Source organism: Ceratotherium simum, chromosome 6 (genome assembly GCF_057802395.1).
Source record: "Ceratotherium simum simum isolate JZ-2026a chromosome 6, ASM5780239v1, whole genome shotgun sequence".
In the NCBI taxonomy this organism is placed as follows: Eukaryota; Metazoa; Chordata; class Mammalia; order Perissodactyla; family Rhinocerotidae; genus Ceratotherium; species Ceratotherium simum.
The window spans coordinates 76,063,286-76,084,107 of NC_141905.1; positions in this window are offsets into that span (position 1 = coordinate 76,063,286).

Below are 20,822 nucleotides of genomic sequence, written 5' to 3' on the forward strand. Positions count from 1 at the left end.
CTTTGGTGCCAGTTCAAATTCTGATTCAGTCACTTACTAGCTGGGGACCTTGGACAAATGATCGAACCTGCGATCCTCAGTGCTCACATCTATAAAATGGGGGTCACAGGTTGTTGTGACTGCAGAGAGACATTGTATGTGAAAAGCTGTGTCCTGGGCCCCAGGGAGCTCTGTCCACAGACTGGGATTTTGTTCTTAGAGGCCAGTGACCACACCGTGAGTGAAGGTGGCAGAAGATGGCACCGACGGCAATTTGGCTCTGCCCAGCCTGCCTGCTCTGGGTGCGGAGCGTCATGCATGGCGGGTGCTCAGGCCCCACCTCGAGCCCCGGCTGTTACATACTCACTGCCTGGCCTTCCAGGTCTCAAGGCTGGCGCTGCCCATGAGGAACGCTCGCAGTGGAAAATGGCCCACATGGGGGGATTTATTATCTCTGGTCTCCGGTGCTTCACGGGTCATGTGACATGGCTAATCCTTAATTACACCTAATGTTAAAGGTTAGTCCACCTCTGGGATGTTTCCCAGCTTGAAGGTGCCTAAGGAAAATTAGTTCATTCGTAAAACAAAGTGTCAGGTTACAGACCCAAACCCTGGTGGACATGGGGTTGGTGGGGGCTGCTGAGAAAGATCTCCAGCCTTGCCTCCTGACTCATCCGTTACTCTAACAGGGTGTCAGATGGATGTTTCCCTTCCAGAAACATAGTATCGTGCCCAGAGAAAGGGTGAGTTAAAAGGGCTTCAGCAGCACCGGACAGTCACTCAGATGGACAGAGGTCAGCGTGGGGAGGGAGAGCCCAGGAAATGACATGGTGATGGGTCAACTTCGCTGTTGCTCCACAGCTGTCCCCACACCCCCACTGCCGCTGTGCTGTCTATGGTCAATGGAGACATTACTGAGTCGCTGAGAGGTGCGAGGGCCCCCGGTTCCACCCTGGAGTGCCCCAGTGGGCCCGGAAGTCATCTTAGCCAGGCACCCGTACTCCAGGGCTGCTTTACCCGGGCCAAGTTCTGCTCACTCTAAGAAGGAGTTCTCATCAGTCCCTAATTTATTGTTCTTCAAAAATGTTCACTAGTGCCAGGTACTACTCTAGGATCTCAGGATATATTGCAGTGACCCAAACAGACAAATCACAGATGCCTACCCTCCCACGGCTTACATTCTGTGGTGGGAGGTACAGACAGAAAATGAGTGAAATATATTAGCAAAATGACAGTGTTATCAGATGGCGACAAGTGTTATGGAGAGAAAGAAAGCAGGGGAGGGAGAGAGGAAATCCTGGCCTCGGTGTGGGTTGCAAGTTTAGAGAGAGTAGTTAGAGAAGGCCTTACCAAAAGTTGAGAGTGGAGCAAAGAACAGAAAGGCGTGAGGGAATGAGCCATGAAGAGATCTAGAAGGATAGATGCTCCAGGTAGAGTGAACAGCAGGTGCAAAGGCCCAGAGGCAGTAGGATGCCAGGTGTGTTTGAAGAGAAGCAAGAAGGCAATGTGGCTGGAGCAGAGAGAGCCAGGGGAAGAGAAATGAGGTCAGGCAAGCAAAGACAGTGCCATGGTTTCTGTGCCTCCGGCCCTGTGCCTAGGGTTTCCTGGCCTCGACCAAGGGTGTGGCATGTGTGTCTGCAGTTTTAGAATTGGGATCAGCAAACACTGCCCCTTGGCTAAATCCATCTGGCTGCTTGTTTTTGTAAATAAAGTTAGATTGGAACACAGCCACCCTCATTCATTTACATATTGTCTGTGTCTGCTTTCAAGCTACGAGACCAGAGTCACATACTTGTGACAGTGACTGGATGAGCTGCAAAGCCTAGAATATTCACTGTCTGGCCCTTATAGAAAAAGCTTGTTGACTCATGTTTTAGGTCCTGGGCTTTAGAGTTAGACCACATTGGTTCAAACCTCTGCTCATTTATCATCCAAGTGACCCTGGGCAAGTTACTTAACTTCTCTAAGCTTTATCCTCCCATCTGTAAAATGCTGACAATATCAATCTTGCCGGGTTTTGTGAGATTAAACAACTAACATGAAGCACATAGCACCTGGTATGTCTAATATTTTTTATTTTTTTGCTGAATAAGATTCTCCCTGAGCTAACACCTGTTGCCAATCTTCCTCTGTTTTGTATGTGAGCCACCGTCACAGCATGGCCACTGGTAGACAAGTGGTGTAGGTCCACGCCTGGGAACCGAACCTGAGCTGCTGAAGCGAAGTGTGCCGAACTTAACCACTAGGCCACCGAGGCTGGCCGCCAAATATTTTTGTTAGGAGGCATTAGTGGGTGCACAGTCTTGGACTCACATGGACAAGATCACATGGACAAAAGACTTCAATGGTTTTAGTCTCAGTTTCCCTGTCCATTAAGTGGGGATAACTATTTACGAAACTAAAAAGAGATAAAGTCCATGGCTTGTAGGGACCACACATTAAATGGAAATTGCTGCTTTTATGATTGTCAACCTTACTCTCCATCATCTCCTATGTGGCAGGGCTTCTGCACGTTCTCCAGGATCTGGGAGAAAAATCCAACATCTGTCTCAATATCTGTGAGCCACTGCCATGCCCCTGGCTCCCAGCGCCTACTCCGGCTGATAGTGCCTGGAAGGGGGTGGGTATTAAGGGTGTTAAGGCCTCCCTTTCCACAGCTTGGCACCTGGCCTTAACCCACTGCTACCTGAAAGGGTGCCAGCCTGTTGAGCACATTTAGATTTGCAAATGATCTCGTATTTACCATCAGAATATCCACAAAGGTGAAGCTTGTCGTGGGTTTTGTTATGCTGCGATAAGTAGTGTTGGGAAAGGTCTAGCTCTGGAAAGCCCGGTTAGTGTGATTATTTATTAGGCTCTTTTATCATCGGGTAAGAGTAATAAGAGGATCGTTATAGGATTTTGCCCACCGGCCCCAGTTTGAGCATTTGCCGATTTGGGGGGAAGGGAGGTGGCAAACAGCAAGAGTTTTGGTGAGGGATGGAGATCCGGGCTTGGAAAATGTTCACTTTGTTGGAGGACTTTGTCATGCCGCTTGGCTGTGATGACAACCCACTTGAGTTACACTGCATTGAAAAAAAAAAAGTGGCGAGAGTCCAGTGGTTGAAATGCAGACACCCACATGTATTTATATTTGCAATGCCTGGGCCATGTGTGCGGCGATACAGCGGACTAGAAAGTTGTGGAACTGAAAAGAACATATGTCTGTCTCAAGTGCCAGAGGAAATTGTAGGACTGGCGAGAAGAGGAAGGGTAGAGATTTAGAGAGGAGGGGAGAAATATGCTCCTTGTTCAACCGTGGTGTTTATACACAAGCCCTCATTTCTCCTCACACATAATGAACAGCCTCAAAACCCACAAGAAAGCAAATGCAAAACGGGGTGAGTTGATTGCTTCTGCACGAGTTGCTTGGCTTCATTGACTTCTGGATGGGAAACAAAGTTCTGGCAGCTTGAACTTTGACCCCCACCTCCCACTCATTTGCTGCCATTTTCTGAGTTCCTTGGGATCTTGTTCTTGAGACAGAAGTTGCGGATGTGGCTGAAACAAGTCGAGGTGGAGGTGGCAAGAAACGGGCTCCCGATTCACCGCGAAACCTCCCTGACTTAAAAATGATTAAAATAAAAATCTCCAAACCGATTACTTTCAGTCTCTCGAGAGTCAGAGGATCGTCTAGGGTTTTTCTGGACTCAGGGACCCCTAAGATCTCATTTCTCTTCTGGGTGGGGTGCTGTTTTCAAAGCTTTGTTACCGCCATCCACCTCTAATTCCATGTGTTTATATGTATCAATAGAACTGACTAAATTAAAAAAGAAATAATAGGGTGAATTCACAACTCTTTTTTTTGTTTGAATCTTCATGAAAGTGAGTAGCTGGTTCGACTTCGATTTCCGCATTGTGCTTTGCTGTTCTGACTTTATCAGACACAGCCTGAGACTCAGGGCGCGTCAGGTCTTTGCAAGCACGACTCTGCCACGGACTCTGCCACCTTTGCTGCTTCTGTGCTTCGTCTCTCTCAGGGCACCCCTGACAACCCAAACCCCAATCCAGACCCCAGAACCAGCCAGAAGCTTCCCACCGCAGCCCTTGGCTCGAAATTAGATCACCAAGATTTTAACGTACACATTAGCCAAGCCTCTTACACCCCGCCTCAGTTTTTTCATCTGCAGAATGGGCATAATACCTCCCCGCCTGCCAGGGCCAGGAGAGAATGGGAGGAGTTGGGGAAACACCTAGGGCAGGGCTTGGAGGGGCTGGTGAATAGATGGCCTCTCAGCTCTATATTTTCTGCCTCTCCCTCACCCTACAGGCAAAGTGTGATCAACACCCAGTTTTCATGTTCTAATCTCCCTTCTGTTCAGGAGTGAGTTCAGTTGGTCAGGCTGCTGGGCCTGAGAATGTGAGGCTGGGGGCTGAGCTACCACGGCCGGAGCACCTCTCGGGGGCTGGCAGCCGGCACCAGGTGCTTCACCTTGGTTTGCTCGGGTACTCCTCACAAGAACCTGCGAGAGAGGTGCTGCTGGTCCCATTTCACAGACTGGGAGACTGACGAGCAGCTGCTGCTTTAACACCACTCGAAACATAACTACAACACCCCCAGTAGTTTGAAAAATATTTTACAACCAGCTGAAGAAAAAGGATGCAGCTAGCTGTCTGTGGAAAGGGATGGGGCAGGTGTGCAGAGCAGGGCCTTCGAAGACTGGAATCTTGGGTGGGAAGCACCGGACCCTTCCACATCCTGTGCAGTGGGTTGAATAGTATCCCCCTAAAATTTGTGTCTACCCAGAATATGACTTTCTTTGGAAATAGGGTCTTCACAGATGTAATTAGTTAAGGCTCTTGAGAGGAAATCCTCCTGGATTTAGTAGGAGCCTTGTACGAAGAGGAGAGTACACAGAGACACAGAGGGAAGAGAGCCACCTGAAGACAGGCAGAGATTGGAGCAATGCACCCGCAAGCCAAGGAACGCCAGGAACCACCAGAAGCCGGAAGAAGCAGAGAAGCGTTCTCCCCTAGAGCCTTTGGAGGGAGCATGACCCTGCTAACACCTTGATTTTGGATTTCTGACTTCCAGAACCGTGACAGAGTACATTTCTATTGTTTTAAGTCACCAAGTTTATGGCAATTGGTTATTGCAGCCATAGCAAACTAACACATCTTGCAGTCCCCCTGGTCAGCTGTTTATGTTTGGTGACCAGAAATAAAGGCCGGCAGGAGCTAGCGCTAAACATAAGAAAGTGTTGCCTCTGTAAAGGGAAACATTAAATCTCTTTGGTAAAGAAAACAAAGGGCAGCAAGTCCCCGGTTCTTTCCTGGGAGCAAGCTTATAGACGGGATCCACGCGTCTGCAGAGGGTCCAGCAGCGTGAGGTGTGGGATGGGGGGAACGATGTAAGATGATATGATTTATTGCTTTGTTACGCAATATTTTCAGCCATGGATCTTGCTTTCAAGCTTAAACTATTGCCGAAATAAGAGGCGGGCCACGGGGATTTGAACACACAGAACATCTCCGGTGAAGGAAGGCTGACGTTTCTATTGGGAAGGCAGGACGTAAGCGATTTGAAGACTTGATTATGGAAAAACTGCACTGGTGACCAGATGACATCACCAACAGTTTAGTGACATACGGTATGGGCAATATTGAAGTAGGCTGGGTGAGCTGCATCCCCCAGGCACTGACATGAAAAGTCCCTCAAACTGGGGGGACAGCAACTGGGGGTCTGGTCTCTAACCCCAACAGGTGAGCGGGCAGTGGGGTAATTAGCATTGGCGTGCTGAGTGAGAGCCCCGGGAAGGGTCAACAGCAAATGCGAGCCCAGATTTAGAAGAGGACAAATGATATAATAGAGGCAGGAGGACCAGCCAAGAAGAGCAAATTACAGCCGTTCAGCTGGGAGATGACTAAAGCAGAAGCTAGAATCTTGGCAACAGTCATGCTTAAGTATCTAGCCATCCGTGTGTGAGTGCGTGAGTGCATGCGTATTGTATTTTTTAAAAGAGATTAAAATCTAATAATTACAGGGCTTTATTAAAGCCTCCGGAGGAGTCAGAAATGATAATCTTATCCAAAAAGACACCCAAATTTCTAACCTAGGGCTGAGGGTGTGGCTGGGATGACTTAACCTCAGGAAACTGGCAATCTGTCATTGGGGGAGGGTGAAGATAGACCTGCTGGTGTGGGGGGAGGGAGTGGGAGAGGGTTCCCCGGACTGAAGGCTCCTTGGCTTGTCTCTGCCCAGCAGAGGGAAGACCTCATGCATGTGTCCATCTCTCTGTTGGTCCAAGAAGCTGGTCTTCTCATCAGGCTCTCAATCTGTGCCCAAATCACGGAGGTCGCTAATTATTCAAGTTGATGGAAATGAAGATGTGGTTCCTAATGAAATAACAGCTGCCCCATGTTGAAAGAGACAATGTGGGGCAGTGGCTCAGAGCCTGTGCTCTGGAGTTTGAAGCTCAAGCTCAAATCCTGCCTCTAGCTGTGTGACTAAGATTACGAGATCAGCACGTTGTGTGCGATTATCGCACTGCCTCATCTCGTCTGTCAAAGGCGTGGGTTCTAGAACCACTAACGGCAGGAATTGGATGAAATGATACATGTGAAAGAGAGAGTGCCTGGCACATAGTCAGCCCCGAGTAAGTGTGAGCTGTCATTTCAGGCGTGTGTGCTGTGTTGAACTACGTCATCCCATTTAATCTGCACTATCGCCCAGGCTGGGGAGGCAGGTGTTCTTCCCTGATTCATAACTGAGGAACCGCAGGCTCCAAGGACTTGAGGAATCTGCCTGAGCTTCCTCGCCTGGTGAGTGCAGGGCCAGGATTTGAACTCAGGACTTTGAACCTCCAACTCTTCTGCCCTGGCTCTGGATACGATATTACTGTGGTTCGTATCCCATTGAAGGGACAAGCAGCAATGTGCACCACCATCCCTCTCACGAGTTAGTGGCCATCCCAAAGGCACCACAGAAGTGCTGCACACCCAGGTGGGCAGACTCACTCTGTCCTGCTGCCTCTGTGGCCCCGGTACCTCCATGTTCTCTGTCTCCTTGTCTCAGTCTTTAACCTTAATCACCATTTGGATGTTAATGACCTACAGCAGCAGATATCTCTAACACACACATACACACACACACACTCTAAATGCCCCTCGAATGCCTGCCTCATCGCTCTTTGCTCTGACAAGCTCCGAGTAGAGTTTTGTTGGATTCGCTGGAGGTGCACATGTCTGAGATTGTGAGGGATGGAAGGTGGCTTGTCAGGGCTGTCAAGTGACAACCTCCCAGATCCAGAGCCCTGCTTTTTGGTGGTAAGGAAGCCATTTCAAGACAACTGGGGGGTCCCCTTCTTTCTCACTCCCTCCCTCCTCTTCCTTGGTGGTCTGTCCTGTAGCATTCCCAGGCCCGTTAGCCTCTCTCTGCTCTGCTTTCTGCCTGGGGATGGAGGGTCAGGCAGCTGCCTGGGGGTGGGTGTATCATTCCAGAACTCTTCTGGTTGCCTGCACAGCCCATTTCCTGTGGCATCCTCAGTACTATCTCTATTCCACTGTGAGAGTACTACTCAATGTATGTATCGTTCTACTGCTGATGTAAATTTAGATGGTTTCCAGTTGGGGGCTGCTAGGAAAAATGCTGCAGTGAACATTCTTGTACTTTGGAGCACATATGTACACATCTTTGTTGAGTATATACCTGAGAGTAGAATTGCTTGGTTATAAGGTTATGTGTATGTTCAATTTTAAAAAATTCTGCCATTTTTTCCCCCAATATGTTTGTACCAATCTATATTCCCATTGGCAATGTAGGAGCAAGAATTCCAGTTGCTCCACATTCTTGTCAAGACTTGGTATTATCTTTCTTTTTTTTTTTTTTTAACTGTTCTGGTGGGTGTGTAGTGGTATATCATTGTGATTTTAACATGCATTCCCAATAACATGAAATTATTTATGTTGAACACTTTTTCTTATGTGTGTCGGTCATTTGGACATCTTTTTTTGTAAAGTGCTTAAGTCTTTGTCTTTTTTCTATTGAGTTGCTGATATTTTTCTTATGGAGTTATAGGAGCTCTTTATATATTCAGGATCTGTCTCTCAGGCTTGCCTTCTCACTTTCTTCATGGTGTCTTTGTTGAACAGAAATTCTCAATTTTTTTTGAGTAAGTTAATTACATTTTAATAGATCCTAATGATGCTAAAAGACTGCCAGTCATTATAGGAATTATTTCCTTTTGAATATTATTTCCCACGTCATTTGTTAAATTTTAATTGTGGAGGAATTCTTAATTTTAACGAAGTCCAATTTACCAATCTTTTATGATTATTGTTTTTTGTATCTTGTTTTAAGAAATTTTTGCCTATCCTAAGGCTATGACGCTATCCTCTTATGTCATGTTCTAGAGGCTTCATTGTTTAATTTGCACAGTTAGGTCTATATTCTACCTGGGATCAACTTTTATGTATGGTGTGAGGTTGGGATCACCATTAGTTTCTTCTCCATGTAGACATCCAGGCTGGCCCTGCAGTATGCATGGACCATCTTTCATTGCAGACGCATCTTTATTGTAAACTGAATAACTATGTATGTGAGCCTGTTTTTGAACTCTGTTCTATTGGCTCAGTGAATACTTCAGGGATGAATGGTGGATGGTTTGGGCCTCACCATGTTCCAAAGAAGACAGTGGTGCTGGGCTCTTGCTTTCCAAGGAGATCCTGTGCTTCCTCTGCTGAATCACTTGGTCTATCTCTGCCCTTCTCTGACTTCTTCTCATAGATACAGCTAATTAGCTGGCAAAATTATCAAAATAGCAAAGGCTTAAATAACATTTACTATGTGCCAGGCCCTAATCTAAATATGCTTTAACTCATTTAATCTTTACATAAACCCATGATGTAGTTACTATTGTTATCCCCATTTTCCTAATGAGAAAACTGGGGGACCCGAGACCACACAGGTGGTATGTGCCAGAGCTGGAATTGAACCCAGGGATTCAGCCTTGGAGTCAATGTCCTTAAGCATGACACTAGGCTTTCTTTCAGCCAACGGCAGGAAGTGGAATGGTGGAGGATGAAGTCACTGTGGCCTAAGGGTAAAGACATCTGCCTTCTTGTCTTGGTTTCTACACCTACTGGATGGGAGATTTTGGACCCATCGATTAATTTCTTTGAACCAGTTTTCTCAACTGGAAAGTGAGAGAGTAAAATGATATTTTCAGCTCTGAGATTTTACAGTATCATCTATTGGGACGATTCCTAAAAAGACTGTGGACTTTTTGGAGAGAAGAAAATTGTGCAGTGGAGAGTAGAGTTGAGGCATAGATGGAGAGGAGCTCAGAGAGAGTGGTGGGAACTGGGTTGAGGAGGTAAGGAGGTGGGGGGAGTGGGAGAGTGACAGGAAGGAATGGGCCCAGCACTCCCAACTCATCCCTTCCCATCTGCTTATCCCCTTCCTGGACCCTCAGATCCAGCCTATCAGGTTACATGCTGGAGGAGGGGGTGATTCCTAGGTACTAAATTTTCTAATGACCCCCCTTCTGGAAATTAGTTTGAGAGTGTTCCTATTTATTCCTGAGGCCATGGTTCCTGTGTGAGCCTCCTGGGAGGTAGTTTCTCTGCCCAGAGCTGGCTAATTGTTCACCCGCCGTGTCCATTCACTGGTGAAAATCACACCAGCCTCTTCCACACAGACACTAAGGGTCCATGGTGGGCAGTCGTGTGACCTTGGAGGCCCTCACAGCCCAAGGCTGGGGGCCTGGGAACAGCCTTTTATCATTAACTCTTGGACAGGGATATTAGTGGTAGGGGGAGAACAGTTAAAAAATAACTTAGAAATGTCACACAAGTAATATATGCTATTTTTAGAAAAATTTAGAAAATTCAGATACAGAAAAAGAAGGAAACAAAAAAAGTTACTTGTAATCCCTTAATCCAGAGACAATCACCATTAACATTTTTTGAGTGATTCTCTTTAGAGGTTTTTTGGATCTTTCTGTTTTTCTCTCTCTTTGTAAATCTCTCTCTCTGTCTCTGTGTGTATGATATGTATAGATATAAATATACAATATATATACATACACACACATATATATTCACCTTTTCTATAAAAATAGATTCACATTTCCGGACCTAGATTTTTAACTTTGGCAATATATCATAAGCATTTCCCACATCACTGTGTGTTTTATTTCCTTTAATAGCTGCTTGACAACCCATAGGAGATAGTTTCCCATTGTATATCGTGAACATCCTTATTCATGCATTTTTGAACACATTTCTGATTATTACCTTAGGAAATTTTTGAAAATATCAGAGTGACTATGTCCCAGTGATTTTTGAAAGATAATAAAGTCCTTAATACTGTTCTCATCATTATTAATAAACATTTATATACAGTTACGTGCCACATAACAATGTTTCAGTCAACAAACGGACTGTATATATGATGGTGGTCCCATGAGATTAGTACCATATAGCCTACGTGTGTAGTAGGCTGTACCATCTAGGTTTGTGTAAGTACACTCTAAGATGTTCGCACAAGGACGAAATCGCCTAAGGACACATTTCTCAGCACATAGTCCTGTCGTTAAGTGACACACGACTATAGTACCAATAACATTAATAACTACTTTTTAATTGAATGTTTTACATGTTACCAACTCTCTATATTTTGTCTCATTTAATTTTCCAGAGAGGTATATAGCTATTAGGTTCATTTATTTTTCCCATTTTAGTTTTTTTCCCAATTTATTCCCATTTCACAGCTGTGAAACCTGAGACCCTAGGAGGTTAAATGACTTCCCCAGCTCCCCCAACTGAGAAGAGCAGGGGCATGAAGCAGATCTGGGCTGCTCTCTGCTCTGCTGTGCTCCCTGCTCCCTGCAGGGTGTGTGGGGCCTGCCAGGAAAGAGGCCCCTGCTCTCGAATGTTATGGACAGGAGCTTGGTGCCTACAGATGGACTGGAGATGGGCGCCTGCGGCGGGAGAAGCCCGCACAGCGAATGCTGGGGCTCTGTGAGGACAGGTGGGCTGGGGCTCAGAGCAGCCTTCCTGGAGCTCGCCTCAAAGCATGGGGATAGGGAGAGACAGAAGAGCTGAGAGAGCACGTCAGGCAGGGGCACAGCATGAGCAAAGGGGTGAAGTCAAGGAAACCCGACACTCCTCCTCCGACTCACATCCCCTGTGCTGAGATCGGCTTACAGCAGACCCATTCTAGCACCTTCTCCAGACACTGACAGCGAATGTGCAGTGTCACAGGCAACAGAGGTAATAATGGAAATTTAATTTTCTGCCAAGCAGTCTTAAATATATTGAAATCATTTCATTATATAGATAGAAATGTTTTCTGATTTTTTTTTTCCTTAAAATGGTAATAGCCTTTTGCCTGATAGGAAGAATGTTATCTATTCAATCGTGAAAAGTAAAATTTTACACAATCCAGACAAGCATAAAGACAAACGCAAGAGCAAGCAGAACCTCCCCACCCCGAGATAACTACTCTTTGCATCCCAGCTTCCAGACTCTCTCAGCCCACAGCCCCATGGAGGATTTTTCTTTACAGTTTTACATAAATGGGATCAGGCCAGATATTCTTGCATTTTCCCACTCAACAATCTGTCTTGGACGCTTTCCCCGTCATTACGTATGGATTTCCATCATTATTTTTATTTACTTTTGTAGAGTGTGACTTACAGCAATTCAAAATAGTCAAATTTCCGGTGTATAAAATGTTCATTAAAGTACACAGAAATTGGGGTTTGACTCTCCTAGATGACAGTCTTTGAGCTTCTCAAAATGACGTGTGCTTTATAAACTGTGGTGGCCCATGAACAAGGAAGCTTCTTGTTTCCATTTTTTGTTTACCTTTTTATTCTGCAAATTTTCTAACTACTTAATATAAAGAGATGGTAAAATGAACTCTCAAATACCCATCGCCTGGATTCCACAATGATCAAGATTTTGCCACATCTGCTTTGCCTGTTCCTTATTTATTTTTTTCTTTTGCTGAAATATTTTAAAGGAAATCCAGTCATCTTGTCATTTTACCCCTGCATCCTTTAGTATACATCGCTTAAAAAAAATAAAGATACTTTCTTATGCAGCCATGATGCCAGTACCACATCCACCAAAATGAAATTGATTCCCTGGGGCTGTCTGGTCTGTCATCAGATTTCCCTGTTAGTCCCCAAACTGGCTTTTTTACAATTGTTTTGCTTGAGTTAGGAACCAAACAGGGAGAATACTTTTCATTTGGATGTTGTGTTTCTTAAGTTTGTTTTCTAGAGCAATTATCAAATAATATTAACTCACGTAGTGAGATAGTAATCCATGAAATTCAGTTATATTTCAACTCTTGTGTTTACATCAAGGGGAAAGTCTCAGCTCGTTGGGAGTACGTTTTGAGCCCCTCTCTAGAGTGCTTCTAACATCTCCCCTGCTTGCTGCATGATTTTCTTTCCCTCTATCCCTCCTTTCTTTCTTGCTTTCTAAGTAAGTAGCCCTATAGCTCACAGTCTTAAACAGGCAACCTTATCTAGATAGATCTTAATAACATTCTTCACTTTGCAGTATGGTTCTAATACTGTCCTAGTTTCTATTTATGGCAACTGACACTAATATTCTGTTTAGGGTAGTATAGTTTTTGTTTTTTTTAAAGAAAATAATTTATTGGAGTAAAATGAATGGATCAGTTTAAAGGAAATACATGGAAGGGATGATGTGCAAATACATCAACTCTTCTAGAAAGTGGTTTGAGGATGGAAGACGTTGCTTTCACTCATCCTCTTCTGAAGGGCATTTAGAGTGTTCCCAGTTTTCCCAATACTAAAAACAATGCTGTAATGAATAATCTTATACATATACCTCTGTGACCCTGTCTGGTTATTTTCTTAGGATACGTGTTTTAGAATTGGAATCGCCGATTTCAAAGGATATGACTATCTTCAAAAGCTGTGGCTTCTTAACCAGAGTATGCTGTACTTAATTAATGTGTTGTTTCTGTTTTTGTTATTTGGTGACTCAGGGTCAGGTTGGGAACATCAACTGTACAGTGTTGGCCTCAGGCTTCTTGAACTTTTCCTCTATGTCCCCAGACTATGACGGTGGAGTTTTTACACTTACTTTTCCTGGTGTTTCTGCCTCATCCTTTCCAGTAACGTTTCCTTTCTCATTCTCCCACCCTGAGCTAACATCTGTGCCAATCCTCCTCTATTTTGTGTGTGGGATGCCACCACAGCATGTCTGATGAGTGGTATAGGTCCATGCCTGGGATCCAAACCTGCAAGCCCAGGCCACTGAAGTGGAGCTCACCCAACTTAACTACTAGGCAGTGGGGCCAGCCTCCTCCCATCCTCTTTTAATTTGTTACTTCTCAAATACTATGAACTGGGAAATAGATAAACAAGTCTGTTCCGATTGTGCCTAAACTAAGTGTAAACAGGCTCTAAGTGAGGGTCGGATGGCAGGAACATGAAGGGAGGGTGGCTCTGGTGACGATAACAGGAGTTATTGCTACTTACGGCAGGTGAAGTGACAACGAGAGTGTCGTGCGTCCCTTGCATTCCCATAGAGATCTTACAGGTCACAACGTGGTTGCTAATTGCCTCCCTCCATCCTTACAGCAGTTTGATGTAGATGGAGTCAGCACTATGACCTTTGATTTGTAGAGGATGTTGTAGAGAGACCAAGTGATTTTCTAAAGTCCACACAGCTGGCTTATGGCAGAGCTGTGATTCAAATCCAGATCTCAACACCAAATCTGGTGATTTTTGTACTCTACCCTCTTGTCTGCTCACTGCCTGGGCCAGATGCACACCTAGGGGTTCTGAACAATGAGTGTCTGCTGGAGGAGGGGTGCCAAGAGGGGAAGAGTCCTCCAACAGCAAAGAACTGGCACATGTGCCCAGGCAGAGCACGGACAAGACCCAGAGGGGTGGGACAGGCAGATGCAGGGGAGTTGGGCTGCTAGCGGCGAGGCTCTTATGTGGCTCAAGATGTCCTCAGCCAAAAGGACAGCTGGGCAGGACTAGGGGCCAAGAACTCTCAGTCCTCATTACTCCTCAGCCTCCTGGCTACGGAAGGAGGAGCAGGGCCCCAGGAGTCCTGAGCTGGTTCTGGAGACTTCATGGCTGTGTGCCCTGGGCCAGGAAACACCCCGTTTCTGAACCTCAGCTGAAAGACAGGCTCGGACCCAGATCAGGGGCCTCCCACCTGCTGTCCTGGGGAGGTCAACCTCCCTCTGCGCCTGCCGGGTACCTCAGTAATTGATGCAGCTCTTTTGTTTTTTTAAAAAAACTCTTAAGACTTAATTGGAAGAATTCTGATGCCAACATTTTTCTAAACGACGGAACAAAATGATCTTGCGTGTTCCATTCTCACCTCCTCCTGAGTTTCCACTCTGAGGTCATGAGGCTTCTCCCCCCGCCGCCGACGTTAACCAGTTCCTTGGGAGACAGCCTTGGATCCTCCCCCACCCCCGCCCCTTCTCTGCTTTCCATCCATCCCAGTCCCTCAGGTTCCCTTTCAGCCCCCTGCCGCCATCCTGCCCCTGCACGGTTGCCTCGCCTCCTTGTTGGCCTCCGTGCCTCTAGCTCACGCCCTGTACTCGGCCCTCCACACAGCGGAGTTCAGACGCTCCCACTGCCGGCAGGAGGACGCCCAAGATGTGGGGCGTTCCAGGCCCTTCGGTCCTGCCCTTCTCTGTCTTTCCTTCCTCCGTGTCTAACCCAGGGGACTGTTTTCAGGTTTCTGAACACTCTGTGTTCTCTCTTGTGTCGGGTAAGGCCCTGGCTGTTCCCTCTGCCCCTTGTCATCTTGGAGCCATTGGACTCATCCTGCAAGACTCAGCTCAAGTGTCATGTCCTCAGTGAAGCCTCATGCAGGCACCTCGCCCCAGCGGCTGAGTCACTCCTGTGTCCCCGCTGAGCGCTACCGCATCCCTCCTCCCAGGTCTGAGTTCGAGTGGACATGTAGACCCTACCATGCTGACCCTGAGAATTCTGTGACTGCAGCTTTATGAACACAAACTTTTAAAAAAATCTGAACTATGCAAAAACAGATGCATTTACACTGAGAGATTAGAGCAAACTCCATCAAGCCAATTTCATTGATTGATTATTTTTCTATGGAACACAGTTAAACAGGTCCTGATTTTCTTCCATTTTCATCAGTATCAATTCTTTTCTAGGTAGATTTTATGGTGAATATTTGCTTCATTGATCAGTTTTTTGGCCCTTATAAAGTTTTACAAATTATAACAGTTTCTGTTGGAATTTTCTTTTATGGGTGTTATTTCTACCCAATCCAGGTTTTCTAGGACAAATTGTGTGGTAAACTTTTAAAAATTATTTAACTTTTTATTTTTTAGAGCAGTTTTAGTGTCATAGCAAAATTGAATGGAGGGCCGGCCCTGTGGCTTAACTGTTAAGTGCAAGCGCTCCGCTACTGGCGGCCCAGGTTCGGATCCCCGGCGCGCACCGAGTCACCGCTTCTCCGGTCATGCTGAGGCCGCGTCCCACATACAGCCACTAGAAGGATGTGCAACTATGACATACAACTATCTACTGGGGCTTTGGGGAAAAAAAAGGAGGAAGATTGGCAATAGATGTTAGCTCGGGGCTGGTCTTCCTCAGCAAAAAGAGAAGGATTGGCATGGATATTAGCTCAGGGCTGATCTTCCTCACACACACACACAAAAAATTGAATGGAAAGTACAGAGAGTTCCCATATATCCCCTGTCCCCACACATGCACAGCCTCCCCACTGTGGATGGCCCCCACCACGGGGGTGCATTTGTTACGACTGATGAACTTACATCAACACATCGTCACCCAAGTCCATAGTTTGCATTAGGGTTCTCTCTTGGTGGTGTACATGCTACGGGTTTTGAAAAATGTATAATGATCTGTATCTACCATCATAGTATCATGTAGAGTAGTTTCACTGCCCTAAAATTCCTGTGCTCTGCCTATTCGTCCCTCCCTCCTCCCAACTCCTGTGATAAAAATATTATCAGGGTGATTGCAATCTCCTGTTAATTCCAGATCTATTATAAATTTTAACATATTCAGTTTGAATTGTTGTCAGTACAACTGATTAAAAATCTGTATTTATTTTTCAGGTTGTTTCTGTGAAAATTGTGAGGAACGTCCTATTGGATTTTCCAGGCTTCCTCTAGGGGCGAAGATTAGGCAGGTGAAAATGTAGGGGTCAGATGGTCACATCTCAGACTCTACCATCTCTCTCTTTTCTCTGAACTGGAGCTGATCTCTATCCCAGCAACTCAGAGAGTTTAAGTCTCTGGTCAAGGTCATGGATCTTACACTGAGGTCAGAATCAGGACCCAAACCCAGCCAGCCTGGCTCCAAACCTGATATTCCTTTGTTGAGCCCCTGCCCTGCCTCACAACTGTCTCACGTGATGACAAATTCTTGTAGAATCCTTTGGTGGAGGGTATCCATCAGCCTCCCATGAATGATCATGGACTGGACCAGACCTACCCTGGGTTGAGAGAGCCAGGGAGCATCATGGAAGCCTCTTGGAAGCAGAAGACTGGCTTCTAGACCCAGTACTCCAATCAACCTTGGGTATGACCTTATGCAAGTCATTCACCTTTTCTGACTCCTGGTTTTCTTACTTGTATGATTCATTCATTCAACAAGTATTTATCGGACACATACTACATGCCAGACAGAGTTGTAGGTGCCAAAGATACAGCCATGAACACAGCAAAGTTTCTGACCCCATGGAATTGATTCTGGACTGGACTATCTCTAAATCCTTTGAGCTCAATGATTCTGTAGGGGATGGAGGCCAGGAGAAGGCAGGGGGGCATATTGTAGGGATGCAGAATCAGTTCAAGGCCAGTCCTTGTCCAAGAGTAGTTTATCATTGGGTGGGGAAGACAGGCTGCCCACCGTGAAGCAACCAGAGACAAAAATTCCCTCTAAGGACGTCAAGGGCCTGCACGATTTGGCCCCTCTTGTCCTCTCTGGCATCCTTGCAGGCCAATCTTCCTTCAACTCACCGGCCAGAGCCTGTCCAGCCTGTCTTAGTCTGGATCCCCCAGAAGCAGGCTCTGAGATCAGCAATTTGAGCACAAGCTGTTGATTTAGGAGGTGATCCTGGGAAGCGACAGTGGTGGACTAGAGAAGTAAGACAGGGAAGACATGTGTCTCATGACAGTAGGTTATTGCTGAGGGCAGTTGGAATTCAATCTTGATGGAGAGCTCTGGGAGATGGTGTGGAACATGCCACTCTAGGGGTGAGAGAGCTAGGGCGTTTACCCATCAACTCCTACTGGGCATTAGCTGAGGGCTGCTCCTACAGGCATTAACTTCCCAGCACTTCTAGCCTGTTCAAGGCGCTGTCTAGTAGAGAGTCCTCAGGCAGAGACTCCTGGATGTGTGCAGTAGGGCACCGTAGGTGTGTGCTGGAAACATAAGTGCTGATATGGAATATGGGAGAGGCTGCTATAAGGCCTCAGGGCCTTTGCACTTACTGTTCCTTTAATTGGAGCAGCCATCTCCCTAGCTGATTGAAGGGCTGGAACTTCATCCTTCAGCTCTCAGCCCAGAGTCTCTTCCCCTGACAGATTCTTTCTAAATTAGCACCCACCCCCAGAACTCTCCTTCTATCATCTCGTATATTTCTTTCACACTGCAAGTCACAAGCAGAAATTAGCTTCTATATTAGTTTGTTTGCTGGCACTGCTGTATCTTTAGTGCCTAGGGAAGCATCTGGCTCGTGGCTGCAGCTCCATGACTGTTTTCTGCACACACATGTGCCTTGCCGTCTACACCCCAGCTAAATACATGTGTGCCTTCCTCTACTGCCTCCATGCTTACTCCCAAATAGGGGCAGTAAAGGCAGAGCTTGGGTTATGGGAACATGAAGATGCTGCTCAGGTTTTCATGTACGTTGGCTAGATGTTTGCTCATCAGAAAAGTCTGAAATCCGTAAGGTCCCTGTGTTTTAGGGACAGACGGTACTGATATCCCAGCAGGGTAAGGGAGGCAATACGCAATATTGATGAAAATAGTTGAGCTTCCAAGTTCTCCAAATGATTGCGTGTTTTTGCTTCTGTTGTAAAAGTACAGATCCCTCCTGACAGCCCACTTATAGGTATTAAACGTACAAGAGCCCAGCGAATGTCCTTCAAGATAAATTTCTTGTCATCTTTTCTTGTGCAAAGAAGTTTATTCCATCCCTTCAAAAATCTGTAGGGTATCCTGCTTCTATTTTTTTATGACTATATTTAGTTTGCTTTGAAGATGAATAAAACTGAGATGCTATTATGTTCCTTCCCTACTTTGCAGCATCCAGAAATTCTTTTACTATTAATACTCCAGAGAAACAGATTTCTTTGATTTTTTTTTCAGTTTAGAAGATCAAAAGCTGCCAGAAATTGTTTCAAAAGAAAAATAAATCTCTGAGAAGTTGGATTTGAAATTCTGAGGGGCCAGAGCTCGCATCCACTGTGTTAGGAGCTATGTAATGAGAGCTGCTCTGATTGTGGTGTCTGGCCCCTGTCTGCCTCCCCTCCTCTCCTAGGGAAGCCCCGCCTTAGCCTCTACCATCTGTTTTCTCTTGTGAAATCTTAGAATATTGGGCCTAAAATTAAATTTATTGTAAATCTGAGCAGGCAGAATCATTTGCCGAAGAGATCAATTAAAATAAAGACTGTCAATCTTTAGAAAAATCCACTATTTCTTGGAGATGAAGACTCAGATCGTAGAAAGTTTTGAAGGAAGGATTCAATGTTCTTTTTGGGTCTGAACATACACTTCACATTTATGTCTCATCACTCCAATTCTATCACGAAAGAAGAGCCTGGACCAATGCCTTGCCCTGCTTCTCCTCTCTGCTTCGAGGGTTGAGCAACCATCTCCCCACACTTTCTTGTGTGCCTCGGGACATTTGTGCATTGGGCTGCCAACAGCATTTGGGGGCCTTGGAATGCTGGGGGATGGCATATTTGGGGGGAACAGAAAATCTAAGAAACTCCATCAGTAGAGGATGGCTACCTGGTAGGAGATAGAAATCAAAGAAGGAGAGAGAGGTCCAACATCACCCGCGAGATGGTCTGGGGTAAAACAATAGAGACTGGATTCAAAGAATAATCTCCATGACCACACTCTTTGGAGCCGCATCCTGAAGACAAGTCTTTCCCTGGTTCCAAATTCAGCCTTGTTCTGAGATTACATGAACATTAAAATGCTAAAAGTTAGAAAATACACAGTAAAATGGATTAATGGCAGAAGAATTAGAAAATAAAGAAAAGAAAATAACACCATTCACAATCCCATCCACTCTGGAAGACTAGTAACACTGGTATCATTTTATACTTTGGGTACGATATGATATGATATTAGCATATATACATATGAGCTGTAAGTATGTAAGTATGTATATATACGTATGTACACATTTGAACCATAGATGTATATGTCTATATACTTGTTTTGACAAGTCAACAAGCATATTGTTTATTCCTATTTTTTTATTTGTTTTTTCTCCTGGTGTACTGTGAAGATCTTTCATGTCCATAAATATGTATTTCCATCTGTACAATTTTTAAGTTTTTTGGGAAATAATTTAAGACAGTGAAAAAGTTGCAAAAATGGTGCAGAGAGTCCTATGTGGCCTTCGCCAACCTTCCCCTAATGTTAACGTCTTGCATAATCATAGCATGATGATCAAAAACAAGAAAGTAACATTACTGAACTACAGACTTTATTTGGACTTCTCCAGTCCTTTCCACTAATGTCCCTTTTCTGTTCCCGGATCCAATCCGGAATCCCAAGTTGCATTTAGTTATGTCTCCTTAATCTCCAGTCTGTGACAGTTCTTTAGCCTTTTCTTATTTTTCATGCCTTTGACACTTTTGAAGAGAACTGGTCAATCATTTGTAGAACGCCCCCCGATTTGTTTTTTTCTGATGTTTTCTTATGATTAAATTAAGGTTATACATTTTTGGTAAGGATACGACGAATGTGTCCTTCTCAGTGTATCATCAGGGGCTACATCATGGCGACATGTCTTATCACTGGTGATGTTAACCTTGGTCACTTGGTTAAAGTGATGTCCGCTGGGCTCCTCCAATGGAAAGTCATTATCTATCCCTTTGCAATTGATAAGTCTTGGGGGAGATACTTTGAGAACGTATAAATATCCTTTTTCTGCTTAAATATTAGCCTGCTGATTTTAGCATCCACCAGAGGCTCTTGATTGCAACAATTATTACTGTGATGTTCTGATGGTGATGAATTGGAATTCTTCTGTACTGAAGAACAGTTTCTTTCTTTCTTTCTTTCTTTCCTTCCTTCCTTCCTTCCTTCTTTCTCTCTCTCTCTTTTTCTTTCTTTCTTTCTTTCTTTCTTTCTTTCTTTCTTTCTTTCTTTCTTTCTTTCTTTCTTTCTTTCTTTCTTTCTTTCTTTCTTTCTTTCTTTCTTTCTTTCTTTCTTTCTTTCTTTCTTTCTTTCTTTCTTTTCTTTCTTTCTCTCTTTCTCTCTTCCTTTCTTTCTTCCTTCCTTCCTTCCTTCCTTCCTTTCTTTCTCTCTTTCTTTCTCTCTCTCTTTCTTTCTTTCCTTCTTTCCTTCCTTCTTTCTTCCTTCCTTCCTTGCTTCCTTCCTTCCTTCCTTCCTCTCTCTCTCTCTCTTTCTTTCCATTCTGTCTTCCTCTCTTTCTCTCTTTCTTTCTTTCTTCTTTCATCTCTCTCTCTCTCTCTCTCTCTCTCTCTCAGTCTCCCTCCCTCCCTTTCTTTCTCTCTTATTTATTTATATTAGCATGGCCTCATAGATATTTCTTCTATTCTGTGGTTGTAATCCAATGCTCTCTTTATTTATTTTGTCACTCAA